Below are 12,160 nucleotides of genomic sequence, written 5' to 3'. Positions count from 1 at the left end.
ACGCTGTCACAGTTACTGAACTCCGTCACTGTAGCATACAAGAAGCTGCAAATAATACACAAGTGAATGGGAATGACTGTGTTTTAATAAATATGTATTTAGATAACAGGTGCCAGTCACACTTTGACCTGTGGACTGTAATTTACTGAGCCCTGAGTCACATCCTGGTGATTGTTTGAACTGAAAGATCAAATTGGGTAAGGATGCAGCCCTTTGTGGTCATGCACATTCTGATGATTAATCAAAGAAAGCCAATAGTGAGACGGAAACATGATAGAGGAGTAGACTGGTAGAGAGAGCAGAGAAGAAGGTGCATCAAAACTCTGAGAGATGGTGGGGAGAGCCTTGGGTCCCTGCTTTCCTGGCCAAATCCCGTGTGGTTCAGCTGTTCTTTATTTCCTAATCCTAGATATCTATGAGGATGTCTTATGGATACAGATATAGAACAGGGTTGATCGATATAACCCTTCTTAAGTTAGTTTTAATAGTTTCCTACCTCTAATCACTCCCACAAACCTCTGATAAGACAGGAATCATGCCAGTTGGGATTCTTGGTTGCAAACAACATCAAACCTGGTGTTTTAAGGGTACCTGAAACTTATTTTAATCAGGTGTGGTAAGACATGCAGGCATGGAAAAGTGACTATAAAACCAGAAGTAGGCCATGTCATAAAGTGAGGTCACATAAGGAAACACCAGCATCAGTCAAGGTAGAAGGAGTGAGGGGAAAATATGGAAAAGAGCCTTTATTATAATTTCCACAGGAAGGAATGGAAGAGGCAGGGTAAGCCCTTTTAGTATTGGCTGGTTTGAACAATTTCAGTGTGCTCTGGGGCATAAGGGTTGTGCCTAGTCACTTGCTACTTAACTCAGGTAATCGGGGCAGTATTTATAAAGAACACGGCTGGGGACATGGGCTCAGGATTGATTGGTTTGCAGATGTGCTTGCAGCTGAGTCTTCAGGAATTGGCTAACCTTGGGAAGTGCAGTCCATCCAGGGTCAGCGAGGCCCCAGATATCAGAGCATCAAAAGAAGAAACCAGAAAACATGGTTATTACACTTGGATAACTTAAACAAATAAAATAATTCACTGAAAAGATATTGGGCAACTTACAGAATTGATGAAAAAAATGTAAAATTTGATAGAAAAATGAGCAGGATTTCAGAGGGTCTAGGCAATGGAAGACTCAGCTAAGATCTCACCCCTGGATATCCTGGGTGGCACATCACTGTTGGGCCCAGCAGTGAGTCTGCTTCACTCTATCTGGCCCTCCGCCAGTGACCGCTCATGGCCATGCTGCTGAACTCTGCCATGGCTGCTGCAAACTGTCCTTCACCACCCCTGTGTCCTTTTGCTGCTTTATCAGATTCAAATTCATGTGTGGGGCCATACATTTACCCCGATTCTGTCACATGTGTATTCCCTAGCTTCTAAGGGGCCAAAAAGGAGATATGGATACTCATGTCCTTTCAATATCTACAGTGAAAGGCAAGACTGTTTCTCCCATTATTTTGGGATTTTCTACAAACAAGATTTTCTTATTCTAGGGGTGGGGAAAGAAAGCCAAATGTGTATGACAGCTGTGCAGTGTGTATCGAACTATGAAGTGAGTATAGTTTGAACAAATAGCTGGATTGAAGGGCAGAGAATATGTGTGTGTGTGTGTGTGTGTGTGTGTGTGTGTGTGTGTGTGTGTGTGTCTGTATTTGGCCAAGCAAGAGGTGTTAAGGATATCTAGGAAGGAAAGGAGGGATTCTAGGCATTTTACAGAGCATGATGAAGACATAAGTGAAGCAAGAATCAAAGATTTATCTGAGATTTTGAGCTGGAAAAAACGCTGTCATTAAAAGAAGTGTCCTGAATGTTATTGCTCTCAGGATGTCTAAATGCCTATACCTAGGGAAGAGCTGGAAATGTGGCAATGGACCCCAGGCAGTCAGACAGCATAGAGAAGGGGATGGTTAAATGGTCCAAATTGTGATAATAGAGTCACAAGGGAGGGGAATTCTCTGTGGTAATGCATATACAATTTAGAGGTGTTAAGAAAATGAGATCATTGCAGAAAGGGCCTTTGTAAAAACCTAGTTAGTGCATGAAAAGAGAAAGAGGAACTTGCAGTGTTCAGTTAGAAATAGTAAGAGCATCTGGAGAGGAAGGAAGAGTAAAGTGAAAAAAATGGGAAATCGAGGGGAATGACTGTGGCCTACAATGGGGAAAAGTTTTACGATTCAGTTAGATAGAAAGAGCGCAGCAACAAGGCAGCAATACAGATGAAAGCCAATTATGTCCAGGGTAAACAAAGGCAAGAGTGTGTAGCACTCAGGTAAGTTTGGCAGAGGAGAGAATAACATTTTCTGGAACTTTCTCTAATCCCACCTCTCACATATTTCTATCTCTTTTGGCCTCACCTCAACCTTGTCTGATAGTTAATATAAACTTGCAAAGCCTCCAAATGGCTGAGAGGAAGTTGGTTCACTGGCATCCCTATTCTCCCCACCCTCCCTCTTTGAGGAGCTTCTTTGTTGCAGAGACCCAGAAAAAGTCAGGGAGAAGAAAAGCTCACACTTCAGCTAGAAAACTGGAGTAAGGTGAAAGGAAAGGTATAAGGTCATCAGTCTCAGCTGTCCTAAGGAAGAGAAGCCAGGACAGAGGGACATCACAAGGCAGCTTTGAAAAGTAAATGCGCTTTACAGGAAGCAGCTATATTTATTCACTTATTTTTCATTATATATTATTTATTAATATCCTTATTTATTGCATTTTGAATCAGGTGCGATTTCGTGTGTTCTTAGGCTTGGTACTCATTTTTTTTGGTAGTGCAGAAAAAAATGAAGAATGCACTCTAAGTTGATACAGGAGAAAAAGCATTAGATATACACCTTCTTTAAAAAAAAAAAAAAACAAACTATTAAGATCCTGATTTATTGCAAACATTGAAGTATGCCCAGGGCTTAGAGATACTCTCTCCCTCCATCCTCCAGTTCTAGTTCTAATCAAACATGGAAGAAAATCAATAATGAACAAGTCTTATCCTTTGAGCTGGGGAACCTGCTGAGGTTTGTGTATCTATCAGCACAAATTATACTCTCTCTCTCTCTCTCTACCTCTCTTTCTTACAGTCAGACACCCCTGCAACTATCTCTAGCCAATTCCCATTCTGAAATATTTAGTTCCTCTGAGTCTTAACTGCTGCTGACCTACTTCTTCCTCTTCCTTCCCCTCTCTTAACCCTAGGTCCCAGATCCCATTCATCTTCACAGCCCCCACAGGGTCTGATTAAACACTACTGCAGCCCCACTTCCCTTTTGGCTGAACCATTCGCAGTCAAGAGAGGTAGAGGGAATGCAAAAAACAGAAGAACATGGAGGAGGCTGTCCAAGCACTGAATGTGGTGAGATGGGTCCTGACAAGATTTATGGGCCCTATATCACAGCTGAAAGGTTGGAGGTGGTAAAACAGGAATGCTGGCAGTAATTTATAGTAGCTTGTTATGACAGACTTCTCAATTGAGGATGAAAAAGATGCCATTAAAACAAAACCAAGCTATCCGGGATGCTGTTGTAAACAACAGGTCTCTCCACACAGCCCCAGCACCAGGCAGATTCATAATTCTCAGGAAGTTGAGGGGATACAGGCTCCAGTGGAAGGATTCTGTCTCAAAGGCTCCGTGGAAAGATGGGAACAAGGCAAGGATGGGGTGAGGACCTGGTGATGAGGACTTGCCAGATTTCCTCTCCTCTTTCACTCCTCAATTGTAGACAGGGCATCCTGCCCTTCAAGAGCGGCTCTCTACTGTCTATCAGCCATGACCGGTTGGCTGCGGATGATGGCTGGAAGGCTGCATGCCCGGGGGAGACTGGACCTGTTCTGGGCTGCTGCATGGATAAAACAGTCTGTAGCTCATGCACAAGACCTGGCTAGGGTAAATTCCACCTTCCTCTCCCATTCCAGTGTAGCCCACATAAATTCAGGGTAGCTTCCTGTTGCTTTAAAGCAGCTTCTGTCCAGGGTTGGATCCCAACACTTTGGAGTTGGAGAAATCAATTGAAAAGCAAATTAAATCTATAATGAAGTCTTTCTCAAAATTCTATAGGAAGGTCTCATTCATAACCCACTCATACTTAAAATACTCTTTCCTCACAAGGCCACTCTGTGTTTTTTATTCTCTCACTCTAGCCACAACAACCTGTTCTACTCCCAAAACACAAAAAAACTATTTCTACTTAGAGCTAAAATTTCTACCAAAAATCCTAGACCATTCAACTTCATTATCATTCTTCATTTCTTCTGGCTTATCCACATTTATTTCCATTTTTTTTCCTTATGAAAGCATTTGTTTCACCTGTAGCTCTGTGCTCTTTCCAAGGTGAATCCAAGGAATCACTCCACATTTCTGCTATTGTCCTTTCCCTAAATTTTATGCTTAACTTCCATTTTGAAGCAAAGTAATAGGTAATAGAACAAGGAAGAATTTTTCTTATGGAGTATCAAGGGAGGTCAACCCATCAACAACATCCTTTGGGTTGGAGTGGGGTCTAGAGATTGGGCTCAGGTATAAGATGGGGATGCATGGGGGAGGTACCGAACACCCATAAAGTAATATTTTTACCTGTTTGGGAGGAACACATATAAGTGATTGACACTGTAATGGAGATTCCTTGAATCTACTCTAATTCATTCATATGTTTAAAGTAAATAATTCGCAAAGAGTAGTACTTCATCAGTTACAAGAGCTTGCTTGCTATTCTATACCACAGCTCCGGCACGGAGCCCGTAGTGATGGAAAGCATGCTGCCAGGGCCTCGCCTGCCAGAATGCGCCCGACACAACACTGGATTTCCATGTCCCCAGCCTGCTTTCCTGCTGTAGGGCTTCATTTCCTTTCCCCTGAGTGCTGGCTTTGATCTCTGCTTTCCTCTGTCAGAAAGCTCTGGGCTCTGGCGGGAGAACAGATGCAGGGAAAAGCCCTTGCTGTGACGCAAAGGTAAGAAGAATATTTCTTAATAAGCAACATCTGAAATTAAAGAGATGCATTCAGCTTCATTTGGCTTAAAACTGCCTCAATGTAAAGCACTTGATGGTATTAATGTCCCTTCCCCCCTGTACAGGCTTGCTCCTTGCAGTTCTGTAGCACAGGGATATCCTGTAGCCACTTCATGCCTTCTCTTTGTCCCCACCTTGAGCCTCCACTCTCTGATTTCTTCCCTTAGCACAGGTAGCTTCCAGGCAATCTTCTACTCCTGTGCATTCTACAAACTGGAGATTAAACCAAAACTGGTAGTGGATTGAATGAATTCCAGCCCCCGAATTCCATAATGGAAACCTCCAGGGCACAACTGCCCCTCAGTTTCCGATGACAGCCACTGACCAGTGCATGCAGCTTACCTGTGACAAATTATATGGTGAATCTACATCACACTGTGTCTGTATCTGGACTTTCTGGCAGGAGAGATCTGAGTCTCAGTCCACAAACTTAGGTATTCCAGAATTTTATGTGTGTGTGTGTGTGTGTGTGTGTGTGTGTGTGTGTATACACAACATGCCATTGTATCCCACAATGTGCCATTAGATGGTGCCTTTGGGAGGTAATTAGGTTAAGACGAGGTTATGAGAGTGGAACCACCGTGATAGAATTAGTGCCCTTGTAAGAAGAGAGACACCAGCACGCTCGCTCTCGCTCTCTCTAGCTCTCTCTCTCTCTCTGTCTCCCTGCTATGTGAGGACCCAGCAACAAGAAGATTGATGTCAACACACTAGGAAGAGAGACTTCACCAGGTATTGAATCAGGAGAACCTTGATTTTGGACTTCGCAGCATCCAAAATTGTGAAAAATAACAGTATGTTGTTTAAGCCACCCAGTTTATGGCATTTTATTACAAAATGAGGCTTAGTCTGTTTTCTTCTGCTATAACAGAAGGGTCTTGTGAAGTACCAAGACACTGGAATAGAGAGACAGCTGGTGGCTGGGCTCGAGTCTAAGAAATAAAACTGTAGAAAACAAAAGTCAGTGAGACAATTAACTTTTTTTCTGTGCTCCACCCTGATAAATACCTCCTTAAAAATTAGAAGAGAAGAGATTGTAGATTGACAGAATATGGAGAAAAGGGAGGGGACAAGGGGAAAAAGGGAAATTAATACCTCAAAGTATTGGACAAAAGAGCACATTTCCATACCAGGATGTTCTATGAAAATTCTGGCACTGGACCCCAGGCCAAATTGATCAGAATATTTTGGAGCAGGGCTAAGGATTCTACGTCTTAAACAATGTCTTCTCATGATACATATATGCACCAAAGTTTGTGGTCAAATTTCTGCTCTGAAAGTTTACATATGCTAGAATATATTTCTATCATTTCCTAAGAGAAGATTAAGAGAGAGAGAAGAAGGAAATTGCCAACAAGAAGACCATCCCTGATGACTTGAATGCAGGCAAAATCTTGGAGGACTCTACAAAGCTGGAGCTGGGAGAACGGGTACCACAAATGCCAAAGCAAGTGAGTCAGTGGAGCCACTAGTGAAGTTCGAAGCAGGATGGGCATTGGAGCATTTAGGCTTTTGTGCACTAATGACAGAAACTGAGAACTCTTGAAGACTCCCATGAGAGGAGAAGAACTGAGGTCTGACATTTGGCAGGTGGACCATAGTGATATACTCAACTTATGGCTTCTCTAGGAGCCATAAGTGGGTGGTGCTCAGTTGACACAGATGTTATACTCTCTGTAATTAAAATATGATATTCAGTAATATCACCAATTAAAGAAGACTTTAAGGGAAAAATCATTCCAGATGAGTTGCATATCACTTATTCTGACATTTCTAGCCCCTGCTCCTCTTTCCTGTCATCTCAATGAGGGTCATCTTCTGACTGATAACGTTTAAATATAGTTAGTCTCTTGGAACAAATTCTATGGGTTGAAAAACAGTATCAGACAATCCTGGCCTGAGTTTACATTCATGCGTCATCCTCTTGCCATTTTGTTTTAGGAGAAACCATCAAACCAACACAGAATGGGAGCAGTAGGGGCCACAGAATTTACTGAAAAATACTTAAACCTCTATTGTAATGTGATTTATTTGTTGTGGGAACTGAAAGATAAATGATTGCTATTATCTCACAGTTTTTCTTATGCTATCACTGAGCTTTGGTTCATAGTCCTGAGAATTCTACTTCCTCCACTTATTTCAGGTCTGTTTAATAACAAGCTTATATGGTGGTGGAAAGTTAAGCTAGAATTCTATTCTTGAAGGATGGGGGTATTCAGAGTTAGGCCTTAGATGGCAATTCTACAGTGTAAATACGTAGGCTTTAATCTCTGCTTTCTGTATTTTCTCAAGGTCCCTCATGGGCTTTGACTCCACCCTACAATTAATGCATACCTTCCAAAAAGATGTTGATACATCATTTGTTTCTTAGTGTGAATTTAAGCTATTGTGGCATCTTCCCCATGATTTTTCAGCCAAAACCCCTAAATTAAGAAGAAATGGCTAAGATTCCAGTTAAGGAAACTTCAAACATAATAGAGTTGAAATATCTAATAAAAGGCCCTGAATAAGATGCAAATTCATTTATTCATCCACTCATTAGAAGTTTAGACATTGAATACTCAGACAAACATAGAGCAAGCTGTATTATTTCAAGCCTGAGGTTATATGACCAGAGATTGGTCCAGGGAAATGTTCTGTTTCTGAGACACTGAATGTCTCAAACTTTGCCTTATCAGTTTGATCTGCTCCCCAAGAAATATTCTATCTGCATTTTGGTATTTCGGGCCATTTTATACGCTCTCTTCTTATGATTAGGACATTATTAGAATTGGAATTTGTATGTCATCCATACTTGCTTTATATGATCAATGCAATTTCAATGTTTACCTTATCTTTAGTGAAATTACGACGCAGACTTTAGTAAAAATAGGTAGATTCTTGGTGCTACTTTCAGCTTCTGTGTTCTATGGAGGCTGGAGTTTGAAAATTGTAATGGGGATTTTCAAAATATAGACTGGTTTGTGCTTTATGCCTCATAGCGGAACAAGTGCTCAAAAAGAAGACAACATTAGTGAATGAGCACCCTTAAGATACATTAACACATATTGGCATTCTAAATTAATGCCCCCCGACTGCTTATTCTAGGATGGTTATTCCAGGTTGCTCTTTTAATAGGTGAGCAATGAGTTTGGAATGAAATTGAGGGATGGAGCTATTTAAGATCGTGAGGAAGGGCTCTATACAAAGATGTATTCTCACAGCACATATCTATCATTCTTGCATGCATCTTGAGTCAATGAGGTCACATTGAGTGCTGCAAGCCAAACTGCCCTCTGTCCTTACATTACCCCGGTGTAGTGCATTGAACAATGTCCACCCAAAGTTCAGGTCCACTTTGAACCTTGGAATGTGACCTTATTTGGGAGTAGGGTCCATGCTTATGTAATTAGTTAAGAATTTTTAAATTACATCATAATGGATTTAAAGTGGATCCTAAATTTAATGACTGGTGTCCTTAAAAGAAGAGGAGAGGACACAGAAACAGAGAGAGAAGATGGCTACGTGACAACGGAGGTAGAGGCTGAAGTGATGTTGGCCCTAAACTGAGGAAAGCCAAGAGCAATCAGAAGCTGAAAGAAGAAAGACAAAAGATTCTTCCCTAAAGATTTTGGAAGTTGTGCAGCCCTGCCAATGCCTCGATTTTGGACTTCTAGCCTCCCGAACTGTGAGAGAGTAAATTTCTATTATTTTAAGCCATACAGTTTGTGGCACTTTATTATAGCAGCTCTAGCAAACCAATATACCCAGTATCACTAGAGGACTCTCCTGTGCCAGGTCTTCAGCGGAAAACCTAAATATTTTCTAGGATTGTTGGGACAGGCAGAGATTGTTAATCACAATGATGCATAGGAGAGCTTATAGATGTAGAAGGCAGCATCAGAATATATCAGCTTAGACCTTCTCATCCTCGCCTGTCTCCAGGAACTTTGACACTTGTCCTCTTCCAGATACCACTGCAGGGAAGAGCCAGCTGCATATGGGAAGAGCCAGGGGCAACTGGAAAGGGCTTCCCCTCATGCTGTTGCTCCTTTTACACTTTCTGTCCTGAGGCTGCATCATTGCTAAGGCTTGAAATGCCACATGGCTAGGTGTCTACACATACACTACCTGGACGTACAAGTTTAATATACCGTTGTGACTCAGAAAACAATGCTCCAAAATGACGCCATCAGAAGCAGCCTTGGAAGTGCATTTTCCGCTGATCTTCTCCTGCCCTCCTGCCTCTCAGTCCCATTCTCTCCACAAAGCTAGCTATAGAAACTGGAATCCCTTTTCTCCAAGGTGGGTCACAGAAATCAGAGCCCTCTTCCCCCCAAACTAGTCATGAGATCTAAAACTATTACTGTAGTTTTCCTTCTGCATTTCTGTGTAAAATCTGGCCATAAAGAAATGATCTGTTTGACCTTGTTTGACTGTAGATCATAAGACCCCCCAACTTTCCAACGAGGGTCCTGTCCATACTCAGAAGGAAGAAGTGCTGCTCAGAGACGCCAAAAAGAGTCTAGACAGACAGGGCTTGCTCAGTTTCCCCATTCAGTCTATTAGTATTAAGTCATTCCTGTTTTGTCAAATCATATTTCTACACAGCTGTCCATACTTTTATGTCCATAAGCATAAAAATGGACATTTTCCCCTATATCTTTGGGTCTTCATTCTGAAGACTCCCGCGTTAAATGGGTTTGGATGCCTTTTATCCTATTAATCAATCTGCCTTATGTCAGTGATTTTCAGGGAACATTTAAGGTTCCAAGGGCCTTAGCCCCTACAACAGCATACGGCAAACCTTTACTTTACAGGATGAATGAAAACAGATAAATGCTTCTGATGTCCTCCCACAAAGCAGATTCCTAAGACACATGAGTTCACATCACCTCTCAGCTGAAGATCCTACAAGCTTTTGCAAGCAATCAATTGAGCTTGACACCAAGCCATGGTCAGTTACGTAACACACCTTAATATTACTGATTCTCTTTCCCTACCTCCCTTTCCTTTTTTCTCATTCCTCCTGCCTCAGATTTTGCTTCCTAATAAAGTAGTAGCACATAAGCATTTGCCTCTGGCTTTGCTTTCTGGGGAACCCAAGTAAAACACAGCTTTTCAGTGAGCCAATTGACCTAAATCTCAGTGAATGTCTTAATCAAAATGCTCTCGGTTACAAGTGGGAAAAAAGTGCCCAACTGAAAATATCTTAGGACATTTATAAATGTATGCAATAAGAAGGGCTGACTTTAGCGTGGCTGGTTCAGGTATACAAATATTGTAGGTTCTATTTATTCTTATCTGTCAGTTTGTTTTTACAAATAGGTCCAGAGTCACCTCCCTCCAGCTTACTATTCCCATTAGAAAAGAAATTTTTCTCTTGCAGAGTGATATATATTCATCCAGAGAGATGTGCATATTCATCCCTGGGACATGCAGTCTTCCCAAAGTAGGACACGGTGGTGATGGGGATTCGTTTGGGGCAGGGAGGCCAACGTCATAACTGTCATTCACTCTAGGAATGCACAACATAGAGGAGAAGTTTCTTTAAGAAATGTAGATTCAGAGCAGGCGAAAGCCAGAGATTACATGGTAAAAACAATCTACATAATGATGGGGCTCAGGTTCTACAAGCAAACCATGAGCTACAGGCTCAGTTTCTAGGATGAGCTAATACTCAGATTCCAGCTAAAATTAATCAGTTATTCCCAAGGGAAACATTTTTATTTGTAAACACCATCTTTTCTATTGCTTTTATTTACATTGTAGCCTATAATCTTATCAAAGTGTGGTCCACGGACCAGCAGCATAAGCATTACCTGGGAGCTTGTCAGCAATGCAAAACCTCAGACCTCAGGTCAGACCTGCTTAATCAGAATCTGCATTTTAACAAGATCCCCGCTGATTTGTATGCACACTAAAATTTGAAAAGCACTTTTCAAATGTCCTGTGTGAAGACAAGCTGAACCTCTGGAATATATGATGGGAAAGGATCCATTTGGCCTAACAAGGTTTAAGGGGGGAACAATAATTTTGTCATTGATTCGAATAAGATGCTGTCATATTTTAAAAATAAAATTAAAATTGATGCTCAAATACAGTTATCCATTTCTTAGAGAAGAAGCCAGTATTTCCCCAAAAGGGAATTTATTTACACAACCAAGAAGATTATGGATTCAACACCTTCACTCATTCACAGAGATTATACCAAAGTGTGATTTTTTTTTTGAAGGAGCAAAGTGTAAAAACAGATCTTGCAAAGTAAAATGGTGGTCATGTAATGAGTTGGCTAGCAGGCATTCAAGAGAATTTAAATATTCTCTTAAATGCAAACTAGCCAAAAGACTTATTTATAGCATCGGAAATAATATTTCCATACACTTTGGAGGTTATAAGATGTAGTGAAGCATCACCTAGAAGCTTAGTAATGCATTATTTGTGGAAGTACTATTCTCTCCAAACTGTGCTTTCATTAACAAAAATCAAAGTCCGCAGAATAACAGCTATCACTTTTGAAAAGAAAATATTATCTCTGCCTTTAATGTCAGAAGAAAATGCACACAGACAGGAATATGTTATATGACTAGAGAAATAGAAAATGCTGAAACTTCTTCAACATTACAATCCAGAAGGAAAAAATGGTATGCAGTTGTCATATTATCAGTTGTTCTAATATTTTCTTTCACAGCCATTTACTATGATTGAATCCAAATCACAGCAACACATTGTGAGACAGAAATGTACTTTCTTTTAAAAAAATTATTCCTTTAACAGTTTTGTGCCTGAAGTTTAATAGCACGAGGTAAGAACATGGGAAAAAACAATTGTGGCTCATAAGAAATCAGAGCCTATCATGTATTCATTGTAGTAAGTTGAATGATGCTTCCTATCCCCCACTTCCCTGACCACCAAAAAAAAAGAAAAAAAAAAGTCTATTTGGAAGCTATGAATATGACTTTATTTGGAAAAGAGGACTTTGCAGATGTAATTAAGAATCTTAAGATGACATTATCTTGGTGTATTAGTCAGTTTACACGCTGCTGAGAAAGACATACCCAAGATTGGGTAATTTGTAATGAAAAAGAGGTTTAATGGACTCAGAGTTCCACATGGCTGGGGAGGCCTCACAATTA

This window comes from Macaca nemestrina, chromosome 8, assembly GCF_043159975.1.
Source record: "Macaca nemestrina isolate mMacNem1 chromosome 8, mMacNem.hap1, whole genome shotgun sequence".
NCBI classification, from domain to species: Eukaryota; Metazoa; Chordata; class Mammalia; order Primates; family Cercopithecidae; genus Macaca; species Macaca nemestrina.
Note: the sequence above shows the minus strand (reverse complement) of the source record.